This window comes from Macaca nemestrina, chromosome 2, assembly GCF_043159975.1.
Source record: "Macaca nemestrina isolate mMacNem1 chromosome 2, mMacNem.hap1, whole genome shotgun sequence".
In the NCBI taxonomy this organism is placed as follows: Eukaryota; Metazoa; Chordata; class Mammalia; order Primates; family Cercopithecidae; genus Macaca; species Macaca nemestrina.
The window spans coordinates 10,555,542-10,568,764 of NC_092126.1; the positions used below are offsets into that span (position 1 = coordinate 10,555,542).

At 41.3% G+C, this 13,223-nt stretch overlaps 1 long non-coding RNA gene across 8 annotated transcripts in view; it reads left to right on the top strand.

The window, feature by feature from the left end:
* Positions 1 to 2,118: 2,118 nt before the first annotated feature.
* Positions 2,119 to 13,223, top strand: part of LOC105470892 (uncharacterized) — a 313,903-nt gene continuing 302,798 nt past the window's right edge. For 2 of the 8 annotated variants that reach the window (XR_980846.3, XR_980845.3), the window contains exons 1-2: positions 2,132 to 2,408; positions 9,178 to 9,308. This is a non-coding gene — a long non-coding RNA (uncharacterized lncRNA). Of the gene's footprint in view, positions 2,409 to 9,177; positions 9,309 to 13,223 lie in introns of all 8 variants that reach the window. The other 6 variants (XR_980841.3, XR_980842.3, XR_011619550.1 and 3 more) reach the window with 5 other exon arrangements.

Below are 13,223 nucleotides of genomic sequence, written 5' to 3' on the forward strand. Positions count from 1 at the left end.
ATCACCACGCCTGGCTAATTTCTGTATTTTTAGTAGAGTTGGAGTTTCACCCTGTTGGCCAGGCTAGTTTCAGACTCCTGATCTCAGATTATCCACTTGCCATGGCCTCCCAAAGTGCTAGGATTACAGATGTGAGCCACCGCACCAGGCCTCTGTCCCCTACTTTTGATGCCTAGTGTAAACCTCAGGCTGCTCTACCTGTGCTTCTGACCAACCAGATATAAATCAGGGATCTCATTACCCACCTCCTTGGGTTCTATAAATTTGTTAGAGCAGTTCACAGAACTCAGGGAAATGCTTACTTATGCTTAATGGTTTATTATAAAGAATATTACAAAGGATACAAATAAAAGACGCATAAGACGAGGTATGGGAAGGGGCATAGCGCTCCCATGACATTCCTGGATGCACCACCCTCCAAGGACCTCTACATGTTCAGCTATCTGGAAGCTCTGAATTCTGTCCTCGTGGGTCTTTTATGGAGACTTCACTGGATAGGCTTGATTGACAGCCATGTAGAAATGTGATTGGACAAGAAGGGTATAATTTAATACTAATAACTGAGCGAGGAAACCCAGCAAGTCCTGCCTGTTCCAATTCTTTTTTGGCCTCTCTGTGCAGTGTTCCTTCCCCAGGGCATGAGGCAGAACCTCTTTGGAAGGAGGGGTCTTATCATGTACAATCAGACAGGGTGGGTCAGAAAATTTCTTTCTGGCCAGAGGTGGGGGAAGATTAGAGTATATTTTTAGTTTCTAAAGCCTGCCTTGTGGAGAAAAAGAAGCAGGTGAAAAACAGCAGAAGAAGGTCATTGAGAGAGACATTCTGCTTTCTGACACCTAAAGTGCCCCCACATTTTAACAAAAGACTGTAATAGGGCTAAGGGAGTGATAAACTGGGAATTGTTAATGAAAACACACACACATACACACACACACATACACATATACAATCTCATAATATCACACCATATTTTTACTATGTTCTCACATGGCTGAAGGGGGCAAATGAGCTCTCTGGGGTCCTTTCTACAAGAGCACTAATCTCATTTATGAGGGCCTCTAACCTGGCCTAATCGCCTCCCCAAGGCCCTGCCTCCAAATATGATCATCTTGGGGGTTGGGTTTCAACATATGAATTTTGCAGTGACACAAATACTCAGTGTTTAGCAGGTCTATGGACACAATCAATGGTGTTAATACATCTAAAATAGGATTAATGGTAGGGCGGCTGACGACATCAATGGCATTTATTTATGGAGAACACTAAATGTTCAGAAAACAGGAATGCCTGCTGCTGTCTTTGCTACTGTTCAGCACCCAGAACTTCTCAGAGGAGAGGACATCACTGCTCCCATGCACACTCAAGCCCAGAGAGTGACTCTGGCAAAGGCTTTGGGCAATAGTGTAAGATAAGATAACAGCCTGGACCCCCACCTCCCAGATGTGACACAGAAGTGAACAGTGTACTCAACAAGAATTGCACTGATTTACTGAGCATTTTCTGTGCGCCGTGTGCTGTGATGGGTATCACATGGTGTCTTTTCATATAATTCTGTCAACAACCCTGTGAGGTGGTTGGAGACTTTGAGGATCAGTGCAATCTATCCCTGCTGGAACTCAGGTCTGTCTGACTCGAAAGTCCATGCTCTTAAAGCAAGCCAAATACTTGGCTGACCTCTGAGCATAGCTGGTATGGGGACTGCCAGAGTCCTGCTCTCTGATGCAGGAAAATACTATCTGAGTACAGGAAAGCCAAGTGAGGTGTCTGGAAAAGACAATTTGGAAGGTGCAGGGTAAAGAAAGAATCAGTCTTTCTCTCTACATACACATGTACATATATATGCCATATTTGTGGCGCAAAGCTTTCCATTTAGAGTCAGAAAACTTGGATTCAAATTGTTTTGTTTCATTTAATTTAATTTAGGAGAGCTAAATAATTAAACATGAGGCCAAAGTACATAAGAAAGTGGCAGTCTTTTATTGCAAATATGCGCACACTCTCCGGCGAGGTTCTCTGTCCTCAGGTGTAGGGGGCCAGGGAAGTCGCGCGGGCGCTCTCCAGTGAGGTTCCCCGGTCCACGGATGCGGCGCCGAAGAAGTCACGCCGGCTCCTGCCGGCAGCGGACTTTTATGCATTGGTACTGGAAGGGGGCGGGCAGTGGGCGGGATAAGGGCGTAATAGGGGCGTCTCCATAGGCGTGGCCGGGTAAGTTTCGATCTCTTCGGATTGACGTCACCTGGCGCATGCTCGGTTGATCTGCATCTTCCCGGGCGCGGAAAAGTTGGTGAGGAAGAACCTGGAAGCAACGTGGATTGTGCCTCCTTGTTCACCTTCCTCCATCTTGTCCTTTCTCCCTCACCCAAACACAAATGTTTGTTGCTCTTTCACTTACAGGGATGTGAATTTTGGTAAGTCATTTCCTCAGTTCTGTCGTCTATAAAAAAGGTATTTCTCAACTTCTTCATAGGGTAGCACAAAGCTTAAATCCTATAGATAATGGATGTGAATGTTCTTTGTAAGCAGTATAGCAGTACTAATGGCATTTGATTTTTAAAATCACTTATACTCAATATCACCAAGATTTTGGATTGCCTCCTTCCCGAGAGACTTCCCTCCCTTTTCAAAAAATCATGATCATCCTTTTAGCAATGATTCTGTCCCAGAGGACACCCATGTGGATCAGGGAAAGAATAAATTGCCTTAATTTAGTTCCAAAGACATTTAAGGAGATCAATTTCCAGAGTGTTGTCAAGGGGCAAGTGTGTGGACACTGAATTTTAGTGAAGAGTAATGGCCCACTTCTGTCAATAGAGGAAACGAGGAGCATGGTGAGGGTGGGGAAGCTGCCAGCACAGGTAATCTGCTCTGCAGCTAGCTGGGAGAGGAGGCTTCCATTTGAAAACGAAAAGAGCTAGGTGGAAATGCTTAGTTCCTGTCTTTTTCTTTTTGGAGAAATGTAATTACTGTGTTGATGTGTTGACCATTCAGGCTTGCTTGTTTTGTAATATTTCTTCCTTCCTTTTCCTTTGTTTATCCTACCTTAATGGTATAATTAGACCCGCAGGTGCTCATCAAATACAGTGGGTGCCTGGGAACACACTCCCTGGAGAGTAGGTAAGGCAGGTGCCAAGAGAGGGCTAATACAGGGGTGCAGGCACAGGGTTGAGCATTATAGCCCTCAGCACCCGTCTGACTTGGACACTCCTTCCTGCGTGGGAGGGTGCACTTGTTAAAGTGTTTGTTTCCGAGATGTGGTCTCTGGAGAGAGAGCACAGAGTGAGCCAGTGTGAGGCCATCTGGGTCTGCCCCTCTCATCCATGTGGTCTGACCACTTAGCTCTCTGAGTTTCAGTTGCTTCATCTGCAAAATAGTAATAATGATGCCTCCTGCTCCTCAAGGCTGTGGGGATAATTGCATTCACAATGTATTCTTTTATTCCCTCAAAAGGTCTTAACTGAGCAACTACTGTAATCCAGGCACTGAGAATACAGCCATGAAAGTAACAAAGATCTCATTCCCTAGGGAGCTCACATTCTATAAGTAAAATATATAGCAAGTCAGATAGTGAGGAGTGCTGTGGAGGAGAAGCATATCATGGGAAGGGGATAGGGAGTTTCAGGTAAGGTGGGCACAGTTACCATTTTCTTTTAGGCCAATAGGAAAGACAACATTTGAATACAGTTCTGAAGTAGGTAAGGGAGCAAGCCAGGTAGATATCCGAGGGAGGAATGTTCAGGATAGAGGAAACAGTAACTGCAAAGTGACGTGACGTGTGAAAATACCTTATAAATGGTAAAGGATTGTCTAAGAATAGCTGTTGTTATTATAACTCTTAAATACAGATAGTCTGATAACAGATTTTTCATCAATATGTATTACTGCCTTGTAGTGCTACAGAAGTCTTTCTAAAAGTTCCTATCAAGTCTTAGCAACTTAGCAGTTCATGGAACTCCTTGGAGAAAGGCACAAGATCGTCTCTCTAGCATTTTCACCTTCACAGTATTATTGCTGTATTAATCATTTCTTAGGCCATGTTTAAAAGAACTACAGGCAATTAACAAGTGAACTAAAAAAAATGGTCAGACCAGTTTTGCATTCTGTGAACCACAAAGAAAGAAGTAGTTGCTGAATGTTTTTTGGTTTCTGCTTTACTTTTCATTTGGTTGTGCTAGAATGGTGAAGTCTGCCTCTCTAGTATAAAATGTACATTTCTACTGACTTTTAAAAAATGGCTCTGAGGGTTTCAGACAGAAGGCTCTCTAGATGTGCAAGAAGTTTCAATTATTCTGCTTGGGAACATTGTCTTTTTTTTTTGAGATGCTTTTTGGTGTCGGGAGGCCTCAGCTGAGACAGGTGGGAGAGTTAATGAACAGAATTGATAATGACAGGTAGGAAAATTGATTGTCAGCCAAGAAATGGTAGGAACATAAGCAGGGAGCTCTGTCTAGGGATATGGAGGATGGGGTTGACAGTGATGAGAAATAGAGATGGGTTGTTGTGGGGGAAATACTATAGCTACTGACAGAAGACAGTGCCAACCTGAGACTGGGCAATGGAGCTCAAAGGCATATGACCGTTTAGGACTTAAGAGGAGAGGCTAATTTTTCATTGCATTATTTCTGGGCTACTTCTTACCTCCCAAACTCAAATGGATTCAAGCTTGGTAAAGAGTGTCAATGTGACTTTGCTAAGCCTGACTTTCTCTGGTTAGCACCTGGATAAGCTTGTTATTGCAAGCTCCTTGTCTTCCAGCCTTACCATGGCTGGCAGCAAAGATAATTAGTCTTGTGGTCTTGAGTTGCTGAGCTTAAAAGAGACCTCTTGTCCAAGAGTCATGTTACAATGGAGGATACTCAATGCCTTGAAACAGAAAGTGACTTTGATCAGGTTCCTAAAGGCATTTGATGGAATACTCAGGACTAGAGCCAAGATCCAGTCTCCAAGTTAGGAACTTTTAAAAATCATTTCATGTTGTTTGAGAAGCCTACTCCATGTTAATATGTGTGATTTGTTGAGTGGCCAATTTGTCAGTGTTTACTTAGTAAACCTACAGAGAGCTCCTGTTCTGGCCAGTGTTCAAATGATAACTACACCTACACCTAGATAGCTGGATTCTGAAATATTTGGAAATGTGAGCCAAGGAAAGATGAATGAATAGGGTGAAAAATGCATTGGATAAAGTATGATTTGGAGGACTTGGGTTCACATCTTGACCGATGAGATCCTGACTGGGGGCTTTGGGTTAGGCATAGAACCATGGATGCATATAGTCAGGAAGGAGCTTAATGAATATCTAAGTCAACTCTTCATCATTTTACAGTCCCCTGCACCATATCTCTGAGTGGTACTCTGGTCCTGTGATGGTATAGGGGCTGATTTCCAATGATGACACTGCCAACCCAAACTCATAAATTTATCTTTAATAAATTTCTCCAATATTACTTCTCTGGACCTCAGTTTTCTGGTTAGAAAACTGCAAATTACATTACCAATATTTTCTAACTCTCTGATGGAGTAGAAGCTAGATTGTACAATAAAATACAATAAAAAAGAAGCAGTAGTGATATACCATAAAGTGCAATGGAAGTCCCTGCTACTTGGTGTGAGACTGAAAATTCTCTTTGAGCTTCAACTTTATGCTCCATAAAATGGAAATGGAAATATTTGCCCTTTTTCCCTTGCAGGATTTTTGTAAGTATCCAACAGATAAAATAAGAAAAAGAGGCAATATGATGTAGCCAAAGGAATATTACAATGGAGCCAGAAAAATCTGCCATCAGTTTCCTACATTTAATCACTTTACATTTATGCAGAAATCCTTCAACATCTCTGAGCATTAATTTCCCAAAGTGCAAGGCAGAGGTATAATACCTACTTCTTTCTTTTGCAAGGTTGTTAAAATCAAATTATCTATGATTTGCACACCATCACTCTGGGTGCATATGTTAGGTTATTGTTATTTTTCTGTGAATGTCAGAGAGCCCATGCCTTCCCTCCACATTCTTTACTATGCCATGCTCCTCCAGGGAGTCAGCCCTTGTATCAGAGGCCCCTGTGACAGTGGCTTCACATTATCAAGAGTGGGAGATCTTTGCTGGTGTCTGAATGCCAAGGTGAGCATCTCAGGCAAGCCTTGGGGGTGCTTAGGGCTGAATATTCGCTTGTCTTTCAGCAGAACAAAAGGTAGCACTCCATCCTGGCCACATTCGTGATGGATTAAAAAGTGTATTCATGTCACTTCTCCTGTGGGCCTCAGATGCCATCTAACTTAGTCATAGTGAAGGTGTTTCATCTAGGACTAGGCCAAAATTCAGATTCAAGCTCTCCAGCACTCATTGTATTAAAAAATGTCAGAGCTGAAAGCAACCTTTGATCATCTAGTCTACCTCTGATTGTGCAGATAGGGAATCTAAAGCCCGAGGAAATTCTTACCCCAGAATAAGTCACAGTTAATATCATAAAGAGGCCTAGAATTCAAGGCTGCTCACTCCAGGTGCAGGGCTCTTTGATTCACGCCATGCAGTTGCACTTCAACAAATAGTGAGGACCTACTGTGTATTAGACACTGGGTCAGTCTAAGTTCCCTAAATGAAAAGGCCTATTTGTACTTGAAAAAGCTAGAGAGTAATTCAGGTGATTTGCATGCACATAAAACAACTCGAGTCCAACTCTAGTCTAGAAAGGCTTTATCCTATACCTCTTTAGATCATTATCTTTCCAAAAGTTACTGTTGAACAAAATGGGCCAAATTTCTAACTCTAAAACTTGTTTCAACATCTCTAAAATGGGGACATTATGTATTCATTCATTCATTGATGGTCAAATATTTATTAATACCTACATACCACATTATTCATAACTAGGGCTGTACATCATCATCACAGCTTCAACAAAACATGAAAACCTAGGTTCTACCTGCAACAGACATACTGATTTAATAACTCTAGAGTTAGATCTAGAGGATTTGCATCATGAATAAACTAGCTCAGGTAACCATGACAAGTAACCAAGTTGAGAATTCATGGCTTACCATATATGAGATACTGTACCAGACACTAGGATTGTGGAGGTATACAAAACCTACACTTGCTCTCAAAGAACTCACAGTCTAGTTGGAGGTGGGGAGTCTGGACAGACGGTTAACTGGCTATGATATTGCAGTCTGATAAATGTTATGCCAGAAGCAAACACTAGTGCCACACAATATAGCACTAGGGCACCTAAGTCATTTTAGAGAATTGGGTAAGGCTTTCTGGAGTGGGAGTTGGTTGAGCTGAATCTTTAAGGCTATATATGAGTTAGCTATTAATACTTGAATGACCAGGGTGATGTGGGTAGTTCAGGGACAGAGAAAAATAGGAAGACAAAATGTCATTTAAGGTATTCAGAGAATTGCAAGAATGAATGAGAAAGGAGTGGTAAGAGACAAGGCTGAGGAGGAGGGTAGGGGTAAACCCTAGCAGACCTTTATCCTCTGGGCAATGAGGAGGAACCAAGGATTTATTTTAAGCAGAGGAATGACATGATTCAATTTGAACTTCAGCAGATTACTTTGGCAGTTGTGTGGGGAATAGATGGGGAATACATTGGGAAAGACAGAGGGAGACAGTAGGGTGAGGTGGTGATAGTCCTGCTTGGTGTCTATACCAGGCGGTTGGGAGATCCTGTGAGATGATGGGAAATCACTCTATAAACAGTATCCCTCTGCAGAAAAGACACATGTGCCATTACTTTCATTACACTTCACGACTTTGAGCAGAGTCAGGGAGTCACAGTTAAAAAGGAAAGGGGGTGAAAAGGTGGCTGGTAGAAGAGTTAGAGGGGAGGAAGGGAGGGAGGCAGGAAGAGGACAGAGGAGTACTTGGTGTCAAATGGTGTTTAAAATATTCTTCTTGCATCACACTAGCTCTTAATTTGTACCAACCACTGAGGGGCTGATTGATCCCAGCAAGAGTCCAGCAAAACAGATAATTTCTTACAAGCATCTGAAATTCATGAACTCTATGGGGTCTCACACACCAACACTTTGTTGTTGCTAAAGTCTGAGACTTCCTTGAAGGGATAAGCATCCGGGGTGGCAGGGTCTTTTTATTTTTTCTTTTCAAAATGCAGAATATATTTATGTAGTTAATGCCTGTGGTCTTGCTGAGCAGATGAAAAGAGAGTAGAGCAAAGAGCTGGGCTACCAAGCTACTTGTTAACGTAATGGGCTCATTAAAGAGCTGTTAGGGCTAAAAGGATGTGCACTGTAAATCTAATTTTGGATTAAGGCCTTCAAATATAAAAGACTTGCTTACCACACACTCAGGGTTTGGGTCAAAGGAAGTTACCCTCTAATGTTGCCTGTCATTTACAACTAGAACATGGGCATTCAGATTTCTCTTCAGATTTCTTGGGCATTTATTTGCACAGTGGGAAGGCAGACTACATTTATTGAGAACCTACTATGTGCCAGGTACTATGTCTTTGATTATTTTCCCCTAGAAGCCCTATCAGGATAAATACTCCTCTTTCTCAGATTTGAAAACGAACCAAAAAAGACTACCTCATCTGTCCGAGGTCCCACTAGTAAATGCTTTGGAGAGTTAGCTGGGCATCAGGACTAGAGAGCTTTTGAGTTAAGGCATGGTTTCGGCTACTCATTGAATTACTTTTACTGACATTGGCATAGTACGGACAAAGCATTTTATTTATTGGAAGTGTGTAGATATTGACCACAACAGTATGCTCTTTATGAGGACATTCAGGTCTCAATATTGGGATATACTTGCTGTCTCTGGAAGCCAGTTTGTGTTTGTCTCATAGAGAAAACTTGATATGTCAGAAAGTTGTGAAAATAATGCCCAAGGCCTTGGCATCCTGTTTGATTAAATAGGACATTAGGAAACTCTTTGCGGATGCTAACCCTACCCTGGGTTTCCCCTTATTTTGTTATTGAATGTTTTTCTAATCTATTTACTGTAACAACAATGGTGACATAAACAACAACAAAAACCTTCTCCTTATTCTTAAGGTGTTGAACTCACTGCCTCATTTTTCTCTTGGTGTGTTTAATCTTCAACTCACACACACACACACACACACACACGCACACACTCCTCTTTCTGTGCTGCTTTTTTTACACTATACCCTGGGACAGATTGTGTGTATGTGAATAAGTTTCCTTATTAATTCCAGGTAGATCCATGGTGAAGGCTGACAAATCCTGCTGAAGTTAGTCAGTGACTTTATGACAAATATCTGCCTGCTGTTAGAAATGTGATATCACGCAACACAACATTTAGATGTTTGTTCTCCGTGATGCGAAAGTGAGTACTGAATTTTCCCCCTTTGTAAACCATTTGGTTGTCATGTAGACTCAAGCCTTTTAAAGAGAATAACAGAAGCACCCTGTTAATTTGTCATGGAAACTGATGAATCTGGACCTCACAGTCCATTAGGGAGACAGACATGTATGCAGGTCAATTATGATAAACGTGATACAATAAGGATGTGATTCTAGTTATATAGGACTACCTTATAGTTTACATCATTTTTTCATATCTGTTAGTTTATTTGATCCTCACATTCTGGTGTGCATGCCAGGAATGAAAATCCTGTTTCACAGATGGGGAAATGGAGGAAAAGAGAATTACATGTCCTGTTTAGCCTGAGTCATAGCTGAGAATTAAACCAGTGCACTTCCTCTCTTACATGGTGCTCATTGCTTGCCGAGTCAGAAAGGGATTCTTTTATGTTTGACTCTAGGAGAGCAAGCAAGACACTAAAATATTGTTTGATAAAAGAACAAACAATAGAACAAGTTGGTTTAATAACAGATTTATTTCCAGTGTCAAGTGTTCTGCCATTTTCACAATACCGATCAATTTCCCAGAGCATCTGAGCAGAAAGACCATCCATTTTGGCTTCTGTGAAATAGATATGATCTTTTGCATCTTGATTCTTTTGAGACCTTCCTCACAAAGAGTAGGCCCCATTTCGGGTTGTTCCTCATTACTCTTATGGATGATGTGTTCAGCTGCAAGGGCACCGTTCTTATAAATAACAAGACGTCAATTAACACTCTCCTCAACTCTTAGGAGTTAGAAGCCTCCCAGGAACATCCATTTCAGGAACTTTCATTTCAAAGGAAATGCCGTCAATAGGAAATAGTTATTTAAATTCCAAGCAGGCTGAGAGCTTTTCTATTTGAGAGCTTCTACACAAATATAAGTGGATTATTATATTAATCATTTTAAATAAAGTAGTTGAGGCAAGAAACTGCCACAGAATAAAAACAAACCAAAAAACCCACCCCACATCAAGAAAAGCACATTTAAAGCAAATCTTAACAAATGAGCCCTTGAGTTTTGCTGCCCCCTGTCCGTGAGACAGATGTATTTGCTAGGAAGCCCTATGCCCTTATTTGGCCACCCCCATGTCTTTTAGTGCAATAGAGAGAAGAAGCATGAGCCTGGTATGGCAGAAATTTTGTGAAGTTTGGAGCAAGACTCCAAGACAGACTCTGGTTATAAGAGAGTAACCCTTTGTTACTAACATCACTGGACCAGAGAAAAAGATGCCTCTTTCTAGACAATCCATTTTCTCTCCATCAGAGCTCTCTCTGTGAAAGAACACCATTGGTTCCAACATCAAGATGCTGTGAAAAAAACGGCTGTAAAGCTTTTGAAAGCAGCTAGTTACCTTGGGAGGTTTTATTCACTAAGCAAAAGACACAAACTCCATTTTGAAGTTGTCAGCATGGACCAATAATGATACTTAGATAAACTCTACTATGGGTGAATTAAGAATTGGTGTAATAGATTTATTGATTCCCAGAGAGTTTCAACTGAGGCAACTTCCATTTGTATCACTGGATTTCTTCACAAACTCTGTGCTGTCATCCTAGGTAAAGTGATCCCAGCTTAATCGACAGTTGTCTTCTTATAGGCAGTTTATGTAGGAGATGCTGCTCATCACTCACAGCCACATGGCAAGGAGAACATAGATCTGCAGTAATGCATGTGGACCATTTCACATAGTTGAAGTGGGGAGATGCTCACGCACATCCCAGCCCACTTCCTTTAGAAGGCAACCAAATACCGAAGAAAGAGCTATTTGAAGTGTAAAACTGCCCACTATGGGCTATTCATGAAACTTGTAGTGAGCCAAACTTCTCTTTTGCAATAATTTAATCAAATGCATGCAAGGGTTTGTCTTTAGAGGACTTCAGAATGATGTCAGATGAACACTTAGGGATGCTGGCTAGAGAGTTCAACTCTAAGGTTTCCTCCAACCCTGAGGTTTTATTATAAAGTTATCCTATGCGTTCTTGCTCTAGCTCTGCTCTTGATTTTGGTAATCTGAAAAAATAAATTGGGAAGTCCTTTCTGACTTAAGAATTTTATGGCTGTTCTGTTCTTTGAGATCAGTGGAAAGCATTATCTTGCCGATAAATTCATTGGAGGCAAGTCACACTCACCTTGGCACAACTGATTATTTCTTTCTTAATAGAAAGTCAACATCTTTTCACGAGAAGAGCTATTTGTATAATACATTTTCTGAAACCTCCACGACTCGAGAAATAAAAGATTCTTTTTCACGTCCTTTCAGTATAAGGAAGGATTTCTTGACTATCAATATAAACTCAGGCCAGAAAATGGGGAATATGGAGATAATAAACAAAGTTCACCCCAATTCCATCTTCATAACCCAGCTATTATGACTTGTCCGCCTTGTCCATGCCATATCCATAGTGTCTTGAACAGTGCCTTGTCCATAATGGGGCCTTAGTGCTATTTGGTAAAGGAATTAGTGAATGAATTATAATTTTGATATGTTTTCTTTTAATCCTTTCCCTCATGCATATTTTTCATAGCTATGTTCATGACGTTTATGATGGCTTTTGTACCTTGCTTTGTCTTTGTTTTATGTGTCATTGTAGAAAACATGCTCATTAGGGCCATACAGTCCTCTTAATCATTGTCTCTGATGGCTGAGTAATATAGCGAGCACTTTCTAATGTAGCTGCCTAAAGATTCATCATGTTGCTTACAGAATTGGTGTTTTCCTTAACCCTAGCAGTGTTCACACATAGGCTGGATACTCATGTATGAAGTATGAGTTGAACTAGATGCATGGCTTTAAGACCACTTTCCAGTCTAGGACTTACAAACTTTGAGGACCAGGCATTTTGCAAAACTAACAGGCTTTCACAAAACATCACTATCAGGAATAAAAGCATTTCCAAGAACCACCCCTTCCCACTCACACATCATATTCCTTGATACCCACTACTAAGTTTGTAATGTAAATTTGAAAAACAGTGGAGCATTACTTCCTTAGAAATAGCCACTACTTCAGAATTTCTTTCGGATTAACAAGTAATAAGTAAATTCATATGTGTCAGGTACATTTTGAGATGACTAAACCTCAATCTCTGATCTCACAGTATTCAGTTAGCAGTTATGAACACTGTATTAGGCATTGAGCATACAAGGATGAGAAAATACCTCTGCCCTGTGGAACTTAGAATTGACAATGAGAGGAAGGAGTTGAGGACTGAGATATAAACAAATAACCAAGAGAAAATCAGGTAAATGCTATAGAAGAGGCATGTGGAAGGGGTTGCCTTGACTCCCAAGAGAGCTAAGTTAATTCTGTATAATGTAGTAGTATCTGAGGTCAGAAAGCCAAGATATGTAGACTAACAACCTTTAACAAGGAAGAAAGAGCTAAATGTCTCAGGAGACGATGGAGGAAACTGGGAGATTTTTTTATAAGAAAGAGGTTTTTTCCCCCCCACCGAGAAGTGTCCAAGAAGGATCCAGTGCCATGGGGCATCCAATTACACCTTGACAAGGGTTATGACTGGGTGTGAGGATGGTAAAAGGGTTCTATTATGATAGAATAAATCCGGTATATAGTGTCTGTATTTAGATCCCCAGGACATGGTGTTTGCCTTTGTTTCATTGTTTAACTTTTTACCTTTTTCTTTTGGCCTTTTCATAGCCAGAGAAAGAATTCACAGCGCAGTCAGCACACCAGTGGGTCTGGTGTTGGTTTGGGAATGTATAAGTGAAACTGGTCCACCTTCGGCTGTGCTCTCCTTCCTTTAGAGCCAGACCAGCCGACCTGGCATCAGCACTGAAACTGTGCCCAGAGCCGCCTCCCTGCTGCTGCATGCCCGGTAGCCCCGCTTTTGCCTGGCCCAATGTACCTCTCTGGGAGACAGTGTGCACTGG